We start from the raw sequence: 11,267 nt of genomic DNA, 5'->3' as shown, positions 1-11,267 counted from the left end.
ATACCCATAACATTCTACAGAGCCCTTTGCAAAGAAAAAGCAAGAAAACATCAGATTTGACTGCATTTATCACAGGGATTGAATGTTATAGTTACTTTTCCTCAGGCGGTATTGATCTGCAGGGGTACATCTTCTTTGGCTATTGGTGCCGGGAACTCAGTACAATGTTAAAGAGGATGTAGCCGCTTGGGTTGGGAGAGCTGCTGAATATTGTTCAGTATGCTCTGGTTTCTCTTCAGATCGTATAAATCTTTCGCCTTTTACTAAAGATTTCCGTGGAGAGGAGCATTCGGAGTTTAAATTAATTTTTTGTTGCCCTGCTTTTGTAGGGTTCTCATATAATCAAAAAACAGAATTGATTTGTGTGTTTCCGAACTGCTGTAAGCAGTTTATATGTTATTTCTGCTTTCTTTATGATCGCAGATGCTGCCAGGCTTCTTGAGTTTTTCTAGCGTTTTGTTTTTATTTCACATTTCTCACATCTTGTGGATTGTGCCGGCATAAAAGGATTTGCTGATCCTCAAAATGTCGGACTGCGATGACTTTACTGAGCCGTCTTCTTCCTTCAGGCTGCTGATCACAGAGCTCTCTCTGTGTACCTTTTGGAAGAAGAAACGTGAGCACGTCTCATCCTGCTCCACGGAGCGGACTCTGGAACGGAAGATGATCTTGGAGGCCTCCGAGGCAAAGAGCGAGGCTTGCTGGCTCTTCACCTCTTGGAGTTCCTCCTTGACATTGACCCCCATCGACTGCAGCTGGAGCAGATTCTGCATGTTTTTCTGGAGTCGAGACATTTCCCTCTGTTCCTTTCTAGCTTTCTGGGTGCCTTTGAGGATGAAAAACCGCTTGATGTTTCCCTTGATCACTTCCCACCAGTGTGTCAGGGACTCAAAGAGGGGTTTCACAGTTCTCCAATCTTTGTAATCCCTCTTGAGCTCCTCAATGTTCTCTGGGGTCAGCAGTTGCACGTTTAGCTTCCATGCCCCCCTGCCCACCCTCTGGTCTTTCTCTAAGTGGCAGTCAGCCAGTAGGAGGCAGTGGTCAGAGAAGAACACTGGCTTGACGTCGGTGGATCTGACTGCGAACGCTTGGGACACAAACAGGAAGTCTATCCTAGAACGGATGGACCCGTCTGGCCCAGACCAGCTGTATCTACGCTGCGCTCCGTCTGCAGGGTTTCTGATGCAGCTTGGCATCCTTTACTGTTTCCATCAGGGATCTGGACGTAGCGTCCAATGTGCTGTCGTCCCTGCCGGATCGTCCAGCCGCATCGATGATGCAGTTGAAGTCACCGCCCAGAATGACCGGCCTGGAGGTCACCAGCAGCAGTGGGAGCTGCTGAAAACCCTCCAGCCGCTCAGCCCCTTGTGACGGGGTGTAGACGTTAATTAACCAGAGTGGAGCATTCTTGTACATTACGTCTGCTACGAGGAGGCGCCCGCCCACCACCTCCTTAACCTCGGAGATGGTGAAGTTGCCTCCCCACAGCAGAATACCCAGGCCGGAGGAACGAGAGTCATTTCCGCCCGACCAGATCGATGGCCCATGGGACCACCATGGTGACCATTGCCTGTAGGAGCTGAGGTGTGATATCGCACACTCCTGCAGAAACAACAGGTCAGCTTTGACCTTGGCAACGTAGTCCAAGGTCGCAGCACATCGCGTAGTAGATTTAATGTTACGCACATTTATGGATACAATCTTTAAACCCATTTTAAAGCATTTATTCTCTTACCAAGCCTGTTCTCTGAGAGTCCCAGACCTTTGGTCTGCTCCTTCTTACCCATAGTGTGCACAAATTGCCTCACTTTGGATGGGCTGAGGAAACTGTCCTGAACCTCCCCATTGGCAATGTTCTGCTCAGGTGGCATCTGGGGGTTCGTACAGAGAGCGGGATTTGAAATGTCCTTTGTTGGAGAAGCTTCTCCAATCCTCTCTCCCTCTGGGGAGGTGATCCACCCTGACCAGACCTACACTGTGCCGGGCAGGAAGATCTCTGACAGCCTCGCGCTGCTCTCGGCTTCCCAGAGCTGGGGTGCGCTGAGCACCTCACTGCTCCCAGATTCCTGGGGCTGGGGTGCGCTGGCCTCTTCGGGTTGTGGGAAAAGTTGGGATGCGCTGGTCTCCTCATTGTCTCCAATGTTCTGGAGCTCGGGTGTGTCGTCCTCCAACTCCCTAGAGCTTTGCCGCTTCTTCTGTCGGTGCCGCCCTGGCACTCCTTCGTCCGAAGAGCAACTGCCCTTGTCATCCGTGTCGGATGGGAGACGCCTCTTGCCACTTGTCTGGGAAATGGCTTGGTTCCTTCTTAGCCCCTTCTTCCTCTTGGCTCTCTTTACCAGCTGCCACTCCCCCTGCTGATTTTCCGTTACTGCCTCCTCCTCCATTGATTCGCTCTCCTGAGGAGTGGGAGGTTCAGGGTGTAGTGCTGTTGATTGGCTATCTGTTGCCTCAATCTTTTCCTCCACCTTGTCTCTCTCTGTGTCCTCCTTTGTCCCATTGTTCTCCCTGGGGGCCTTGGTGGTTGGAGTGGCGCGAAGCATTTCTTCTGCTTCCCCCTCATTGGCTTTGGCTGCCTGTGCGTAAGTATGGCAGCGTTTGGGTCAGGTCCTGTAGAGGTGAGCCTCGCCACACAGGTTGCAGCACTTAGCCTGTTTGCAGTCTTTTGTCTGGTGCCCTTCCTGTTTGCAGTTCTTGCAGAAGATGGCGCTGCAGTTTGCTGCCACATGACCAGCCTTGCCGCATGAGCAACAATGTTTGGGTTGCCCAGCGTAGACAAGGTAGCCATGGCTTCCCCCGATAGCGAATCTGGAAGGAGGGTGGAAGGTGGCTCCCTTACCGTCGGTCTTGAGCGTGACCTTAACTTGGTGTTTGCATGTCCAAATCCCAAAGGATAATATTTTAATGAGAAAATGGAGGCCTTATCATGCTTCAGCAAATGAAAGCTGGAGGAAGATGCATCAGATTGCATTACCATTTGGATAGAGAAATGATGCTCTGAGGGCAGCTCAAGAAATTCCAATGGGGAGCCATTTAGGGATTAGAAATACACAGGCGAAGATACAAATACATTTTTTTTGGCCTGGATTGCATAGGGGTGCAGTCAAATTCTGTGGAACATGTCACACATGTCTGGTGATAGGGAAACCACAAGCAGTGATTAAGCCGGCACCTTTAATTCCGATAATACCTGCAGTATTTTGCTTTTATTTGATTGTATTTCGTTAGGTAAACCATATCTTGTAAAAAAAATTTAGTTAACTTTTCATCAATTTTCTTTCTTGTAATATTTCTCAAAGGTATTGCTTCAGGAAACCTGGTAGACACATCCATTATTGTCAGTAAGTACAGGTTTCCACTTTTAGTTTTAGGGAGGGGTCCTACACAATCAATCATGACCCTGGTAAAAAAGTTATGCTGAACTGTCAACTGTTTCTCCCTTCACAGATGCTGCCTGGCCTGCTGAGTTTTTCCAGCATTTTCTGTCTTTCTCGCCAGCACTATTTTATGCCGCCAAGTTCAGTATCATAACAGATATTAACATGCTGTAAGTCAGTTGCATTTGCACAACTCACCACATTGTACACAGGACATAAACCTACTTAGGTATGACAAATCTAAACACACCTGACACCTTAAAAACCAGAAAAGAAACAACTGTTACACAAACACGGTCACAAATTAAAGGCATAGCAAGGAATCTAGAGAAGTACAGGACAAGGGGCTTGAATAAAAGCAAAATACTGCAGATGTGAGAAATGTGAAGTAAAAACAAAACGCTAGAAAACTCAGGAAGGCTGGCAGCATCTGCGATGGTAAAGAAAACACTGCCTGGGATCGTCACTCTTTTTATGTCCGGATCCTTCATGCGATCATAAAAAAACGGAAATAATACAACTGCTTAAAGCAATTCACAAGCACACAAATCAATTCTGTTTTTTGATTATATGAGAACCCCACAAAAAGCAGGGCAACAAAAAATTAATTTAAACTCCGAGTGCTCCTCTCCACGGAAATCTTCAGTAAAAGGCGAAAGATTTATACGATCTGAAGAGAAACCAGAGCATATTGAAGAATACTCAGCGGCTCTCCGAACCCAAGCGGCTCCATCCTCTTTAACATTGTACTGAGTTCCCGACACCAATAGCCAAAGAAGATGTACCACTGCAGATCAATACCGCCTGAGGAAAAGTAACTATAACATTCAATCCCTGTGATAAATGCAGTCAAATCTGATGTTTTCTTGCTTTTTCTTTGCAAAGGGCTCCGATGAATGTTATGGGTATGTAAATGAGTTCTGAGCTTTGTGTGGGCAGGTTTTACAGTGACGTGTACAACTCTTACTTCCTGCAAGTTTGTTTTGCACAATCATCGTCTTCTTGTGTTTGGACATTTTCAGGCCAAAGGGACATCTCAAGGGCAAGTGGGGATGGGCAATTAAAAATGTTGGCCCGGCCCACATGCCGTGAATGAATTTTTTAAAAAGGTGAAAATGTTGGATCAGGACATTGAGCAAACAGTATTTTAGTTGACGCACCGACACAGTGAGAGAAGATACAGAGATCAGAGCATAAAAGCAAAATACTGCGGATGCTGGAATTTTTTCCCCTCTCCGCAGATGCCGTCAGACCTGCTGAGTTTTTCCAGCTATTTATGTTTTTGTTTCAGAAATCAGAGCTCTGCATTCAAAGCAGAAAAACAGGGGAATCACTGTCAAATCTATGTAAGCATTAATAATGATGGACCAAAGGCACTTCTCATCTTCTTTCCCTAAATAAGATGTCCTATATAGTGCTCTTTTTAGAGTTTGTGGGAAAATAAGCAAATGATGGAAAAAGTAAGTGAATTTTAAACCAGGTAAGGTGATATGTTAATAGAATGGAACTTGGATCAAATGGGCACAAATGATTATGAGCACAGTTATTCAGTGGTAAAGTCACTCTGACATTACACTGAAACAAACATCCCAGTGAGATGAGATTGAAAAATATCACAAAAAGGGTACAGATTATCTGAAAAGGTCAAAGTAAATGTCATAATCATGGTACGAGCAATGAAAACATTTCGAGCTTGATATGTGTGTTATTTATTGTAGAGGTAGCTTTGGTAGATTCATAAGCCTGCATGATTCATATTCCTCTTTGTGAAAACCATAAATAAATAGATTACACGTTAAAAAAACATTTAAAGGGGCAGGTTACACAGTGACAAAATAGCACGGTTAACAAGTAATTAAAGGGGAAAGTTACTCTATAGCTTGCATCTTCAGAGACTGGGTTGACAGTCAGGGAAATGTCTTTTCCAGTAACTGGATGCAGAGGTGATGGGAAAGATGTCTCACCAGCCTGGATTGGGAAAATGATGACAGTGTAACGATACCTGCTAGCAGTGGTCAAGACATTGGCTTGGACAATTTACTCCTTGTTTAAATAGGGGGAGACTAGAACTAGAAGCCAACTATATATATAGACTGTCACTTATAATAGGGAATTCAGGAGAAACCTCTTAAGCCAGAAGGGTGATGAGAATGTGGAACTTAGTGTGGTTGAGGTGAATAGCATGGAGGTATTTCAGGGAGAGGTAGATCAATGCATGAGGGAAAAAGAAAGTGAAGTATACGCTGAAAGGGTAAGATCAAGTAGGCTGGGAGAAGGCTCATGTGGAGCATAAACACCAGCATTGACCTGTTAATGCCAAATTCCATGCAGCATATTCTATAGGAAAAGATATAGGGGAATATAGTCACTGACAGTTACTTAAGGAAGGTAACCATATGGAAGTTTCATCATTGATGTGACTTGGTCATAGATTTCCTGTCTGTTGATTGATTTTTTTTTTGCAAAAATATACTTTATTCACAAAATATCTTCAACAACATTTCAAAATCACCAACACAAAAATACAATCAGGTTCAACTTTTACAACGTGTATCACGAAATCCATTGATACAAAAAAATGAATATTACAATCATTTGCAGACATTCATTTTGAGCTGTACAGCCCGAGGGGGTTTAAACAGTTCCCAGTCCCTCGGTGCACTGTGGCAGAAAGGTCTTAGGCAGCGACCCTTCCCCATTGCGCCTTTGCGGCGGCTGCCCCAAGCTTTAGTGCATCCCTCAGCACGTAGTCCTGGACTTTGGAATGTGCCAGTTTGCAACACTCGGTCGGGGACAACTCTTTGTGCTGGAAGACCAACAAGTTTCGGGCAGACCAAAGAGCGTCTTTCACCGAGTTGATGATCCTCCAGCTGCAGTTGATGTTTGTCTCGGTGTGTGTCCCTGGGAACAGCCCGTAGAGCAGAGAGTCCTGTGTCACAGAACTGCTCGGGATGAACCTCGACAGCAACCACTGCATCTCTCTCCAGACCTTCTTTGCAAAGGCACAATCCACAAAGAGGTGAACAATGGTCTCTTCCCCACCACAGCCACCTCGAGGGCAACGTGCGGAGGGCGTGAGACTCCTGGCGTGTAGGAAGGATCTGACAGGGAGGGCCTTTCTCACCACCAGCCAAGCTATGTCTTGGTGCTTGTTGGAAAGTTCTGGTGATGAGGCATTCTGCCAAATGACTTTGACAGTCTGCTCGGGGAACCATCCCACAGGATCCACCCTCTCCTTTTCCTGCAGGGCCTCTAAGACGTTACGTGCCGACCACTGCCTGATGGACTTGTGGTCAAAGGTGTTTCTCTGCATAAATGTTTCCACGAGGGACAGGTGGTACGGCACGGTCCAACTACTTGGAGCGTTCCGTGGCAGCGTGGTCAGACCCATCCTTCGCAACACCGGGGACAGGTGGAACCTCTGCACATAGTGACACTTGGTGTTTGCATACTGAGGGTCTACACACCGCTTGATGCAGCCGCACACAAAAGTGGCCATCAGTATGAGGGCGATGTTGGGCACGTTTTTTCCCCCTTTATCTAGAGGCTTGTACATCGCGTCCCTGCGGACACGATCCATTTTCGACCTCCAGATAAAGCGAAAGATGGCTCGGGTGATCGCCACCATGCAGGAGTGTGGAATGGGCCAGACCTGCGCCACGTACAGCAACAGCGAGAGTGCCTCACACCTGATGACCAGGTTCTTACCCGCAATGGAGAGGGAGCGTCGTTCCCACATTCCCAGTTTCCTCTTCACCATAGACACTCGCTCCTTCCAGTTTCTAATGCATGCTCTGGTCCCTCTGAACCATATCCCCAGCATCTTCAGGCCGTCAGCCCTGACGGTGAAGGGGACAAAGGATCGGTCAGCCCAGTTCCCAAAGAACATGGCCTCGCTCTTCTCACGATTTACCTTGGCTCCCGAGGCCAGTTCGAACTGGTCGCAGATGTGGATCAGTCTGCGCACCGACAGCGGATCCGAGCAGAAGACGGCGACATCGTCCATGTACAGGGAGGCTTTGACCTGAGTGCCTCCACTGCCTGGGATCGTCACTCGTCTTATGCCCGGATCCTTCCTGATGGACTCAGCAAAGGGTTCTATGCAACACACGAGAAGAACAGGCGAGAGAGGACAGCCCTGCCTGACTCCAGATTTAATCGGAAAGCTATCTGATTCCCACCCATTGATTGAAACTGCGCTACTGAAGTTAGTGTAGAGCAGTTGGATCCAATTGTGAATTCCCTCCCCAAACCCCATTTTGGAGAGCACATCCACCATGTAGGTGTGCGATATTCTGTCAAAGGCCTTCTCCTGATCCAGGGTGTCCACACCCCTGTCCTGTACATAGGCAATCGTATCCCTGAGCAGCGCGAGGCTGTCAGAGATCTTCCTGCCCGGCACAGCGCAGGTCTGATCAGGATGGATCACCAATTCCAGAGCGGATTTGTCCCGATTGGCGATGACATTGGACAGAATCTTATAGTCCACATTCAACAGTGAAATGGGTCGCCAATTTCTAATTTCCTCCCTTTCCCCCTTGTGCTTATAGATGAGGGTGATGATGCCTTTCCTCATGGATTCTGACATACTGCCGGCCAGAAGCATACTTTCGTACGCTTCTAGCAGGTCTGGGCCCATCCAGTCCCACAGAGCCGAATACAACTCCGCCGGCAAGCCGTCGCTTCCAAGAGTTTTACTCTTCTCGAAGGACTCAAGGGCCTTCATCAGTTCGTCAGGAGTTAGCGGTTTGTCCAGGCTCTCCCGTGTACTGTCGTCTAAGACCTCCGTGATAGAGGACAGGAAGGACTGGGAGGCCGTGCTGTCTGTGGGCTTCACGTCATACAATCCGGCATAAAAGGATTTGCTGATCCTCAAAATGTCGGACCGTGATGACTTTACTGAGCCGTCTTCTTCCTTCAGGCTGCTGATCACAGAGCTCTCTCTGTGTACCTTTTGGAAGAAGAAACGTGAGCACGTCTCATCCTGCTCCACGGAGCGGACTCTGGAACGGAAGATGATCTTGGAGGCCTCCGAGGCAAAGAGCGAGGCTTGCTGGCTCTTCACCTCTTGGAGTTCCTCCTTGACATTGACCCCCATCGACTGCAGCTGGAGCAGATTCTGCATGTTTTTAGATAATATCCTTAGATTCCTTAGATAATATCACCACCTTCAACACCTCTTTGTTCTTTTGTCTATGACATCTTTTGACTATCTCCACCTATCATCGGCCCTCTATCCAGCTCTACCTGTCCCACCCCCACCCCACCTTAAACCAGCTTATATTTCACCTCTCTTCTATTTTTACTTAGTTCTGTTGAAGAGTCATACGAACTCGAAACGTTAACTGTATTCCTCTCCGCAGATGCTGCCAGACCTGCTGTGTTTTTCCAGGTATTTTTATTCTTATTTTTGTTTTGGATTTCCAGCATCCGCAGTTTTTTGCTTTTATCTTAAAGAAACACGATACACTGAACAATCCAATTTAAAGTGGGTTTTCTTAACTTCAGTTCTTTGTAGACAACAGCTTGAAGCATAGATGCTGAAGGCTTTTCACACGTTTTTTAGATCTTAGAATGCCTTCCCTTGCACATAGCCTTCTCTAGCCATATTTTCCCCTTTGAATGCAAATTCCCATTGTTTTACTATGTCTTTGGACTTTACCTTGTAAGGAACATATCTTTTTATTTTCTGTTGGACTGTGGATTAGAATTACAATGGCTGCAGTTTAAAAGACATGTCCACTAGAATAGGGTGAGAGATATATACAATGTTGCAGCTCTGGAACAGTGTATGCCATGAAAGACAGGATCATGCAGAAAGGAGTCCTGGACAAAGGGAACTGCCTGTCAACAGCATTTTAATTGGCTCCTTACCAGGTGACCAGGGTTTGTGCGAGAACAGTGCAATAGAAAGCTCCTGGCCTGCAAAGAGAAAGCATCTAAAATCTCTTTCCCTCATATCTGGATAACCTGCTTCCTCCGGTACATCGATGATTACTTCAGTGCCGCTTCATGCTCTTGTCTGGATCTGGAAAAATTTATTAATTTTGCTTCCAATTTCCACCCCTCCATCACTTTCACATGGTCCATCTCTGACACTTCCCTTCCCTTCCATGACGTCTCTGTCTCAATTTCTGGTGATAGACTATCCACCAATATTCATTACAAGCCCACCGACTCCCACAGCTATGTCAACTACAGCTCCTCACACTCCACTTCCTGTAAAGACTCCATCCCATTCTCTCCGTTCCTTCGCCTCCGTTGCATCTGTTCCGATGATGCCACTTTCCAAAACAGTTCTTCTGACATGTCTTCCTTCTTCCTTAACCGAGGTTTTCCACCCACAGTGGTTGACAGGGCCCTCAACCGAATCCGACCCATCTCCCGCGCATCCGCCCTCACACCTTCCTCTCCCTCCCAGAACCATGATAGGGTCCCCCTTGTCCTCACTTATCACCCCACCAGCCTCCGCATTCAAAGGATCATCCTCTGCCATTTCCGCCAACTCCAGCATGTTGCCACCACCAAACACATCTTCCCTTCACCCCCCCATCAGCATTCCGTAGGGACCATTCCCTCTGGGACACCCTGGTCCACTCCTCCATCACCCCCTACACCTCAACCCTCTCCCACGGCACCTTCCCATGCAACCACAAAAGGTGCAACACCTGCCCCTTTACTTCCCCCCTCCTCACCGTCCAAGGGCCCAAACACTCCTTTCAAGTGAAGCAGCACTTCACTTGCACTTCCCTCAATTTAGTCTACTGTATTCGCTGCTCCCAATGCAGTTTCCTCTACATTGAAGAGACTAAACGCCGACTGGGTGATCGCTTTGCAGAACACCTTCTGTCTGTCCGCAAGCATGACACAGACCTCCCTGTCGTTTGCCATTTCAACACTCCACCCTGCTCTCATGCCCACATGTCCGTCCTTGACCTGCTGCATTGTTCCGATGAAGCTCAACGCAAACTGGAGGAACAGCACCTCATCTTCCGATTAGGCACTTTACAGCCTTCCGGACTGAATATTGAGTTCAACAATTTCAGATCATGAACTCTCTCCTCTATCCTCACCCCTTTTTGATCCCTTTTTTCTAATTATTATATATATTTTTCTTATTTTTCTTAATTTTATTATATATTTGAAAAAATATATTTTTCTCTTCCCACCAATTTCTATTATTATTTTAAAAATTTATTTCCACTCATTGTTTTATACCCACCTTTTAGCCTCTTTTGATCCCTTCATCCCATCCAACCCCACCCCCACCAGGGCCATCTGTCACTTGCTCTTCCTGCTTTCCACTCTTAATATCACCATTAGCACATCCTTTAGCTAATATCACAACCGTCAACACCCCTTTGACCTTTTGTCTATGACATCTTTGGCAATCTCTCCTTTGCCTCCACCTATTGCTGGCCCTCTATCCAGCTTCTCCTGTTCCATGCCCCTTAGACAGCTTATATTTCACCACATTTCTATTTCTCTTTAGTTCTGATGAAGAGTTGTACGGACTCGAAACGTTAACTCTGAGTTTCTCTCCACAGATGCTGTCAGACCTGCTGAGCTTTTCCAGCAATTTTTGTTTTTGAAACATTTCACCCCTTCCTTTGAATCAATCCATTCTGGTTTATTTAAAAATGCAAAGGTTCTCTTTACACCTATGTTTACTTAGTTAACATTTCAAACCTAGCTTATCTCCTGACACATCAAAGCCTTCAAGACCAGCTGCCTTTAATTCAATTAAGTCACACACACACAGACATGGACCCATAGACACAGACCCCACTATTACTCTACTTTACAATAAACTCCAATAACATTATAAAAATTATTATATCTTCCCAACAGCCAAAATATTAAGAGTGCCCCTAAGCACAATTATAGGAAGCT

The 11,267-nt window shown here is 46.5% G+C and overlaps 2 non-coding genes across 2 annotated transcripts; one reads left to right on the top strand and one right to left on the bottom strand.

Moving 5' to 3' along the window:
* Nucleotides 1–219: 219 nt before the first annotated feature.
* Nucleotides 220–332, top strand: LOC144669214 (U5 spliceosomal RNA). Its single transcript, XR_013573634.1, has one exon. It is a non-coding gene; the product is annotated as a U5 spliceosomal RNA (small nuclear RNA).
* Nucleotides 333–3,949: 3,617 nt separating this feature from the next.
* On the bottom strand, nt 3,950–4,064 carry LOC144669216 (U5 spliceosomal RNA). Its single transcript, XR_013573636.1, has one exon. It is a non-coding gene; the product is annotated as a U5 spliceosomal RNA (small nuclear RNA).
* Nucleotides 4,065–11,267: the final 7,203 nt, after the last annotated feature.

Source organism: Cetorhinus maximus, chromosome 28 (assembly GCF_964194155.1).
Source record: "Cetorhinus maximus chromosome 28, sCetMax3.hap1.1, whole genome shotgun sequence".
NCBI lineage: Eukaryota > Metazoa > Chordata > Chondrichthyes > Lamniformes > Cetorhinidae > Cetorhinus > Cetorhinus maximus.
This window is presented reverse-complemented; position numbering and strand designations above follow the sequence as displayed.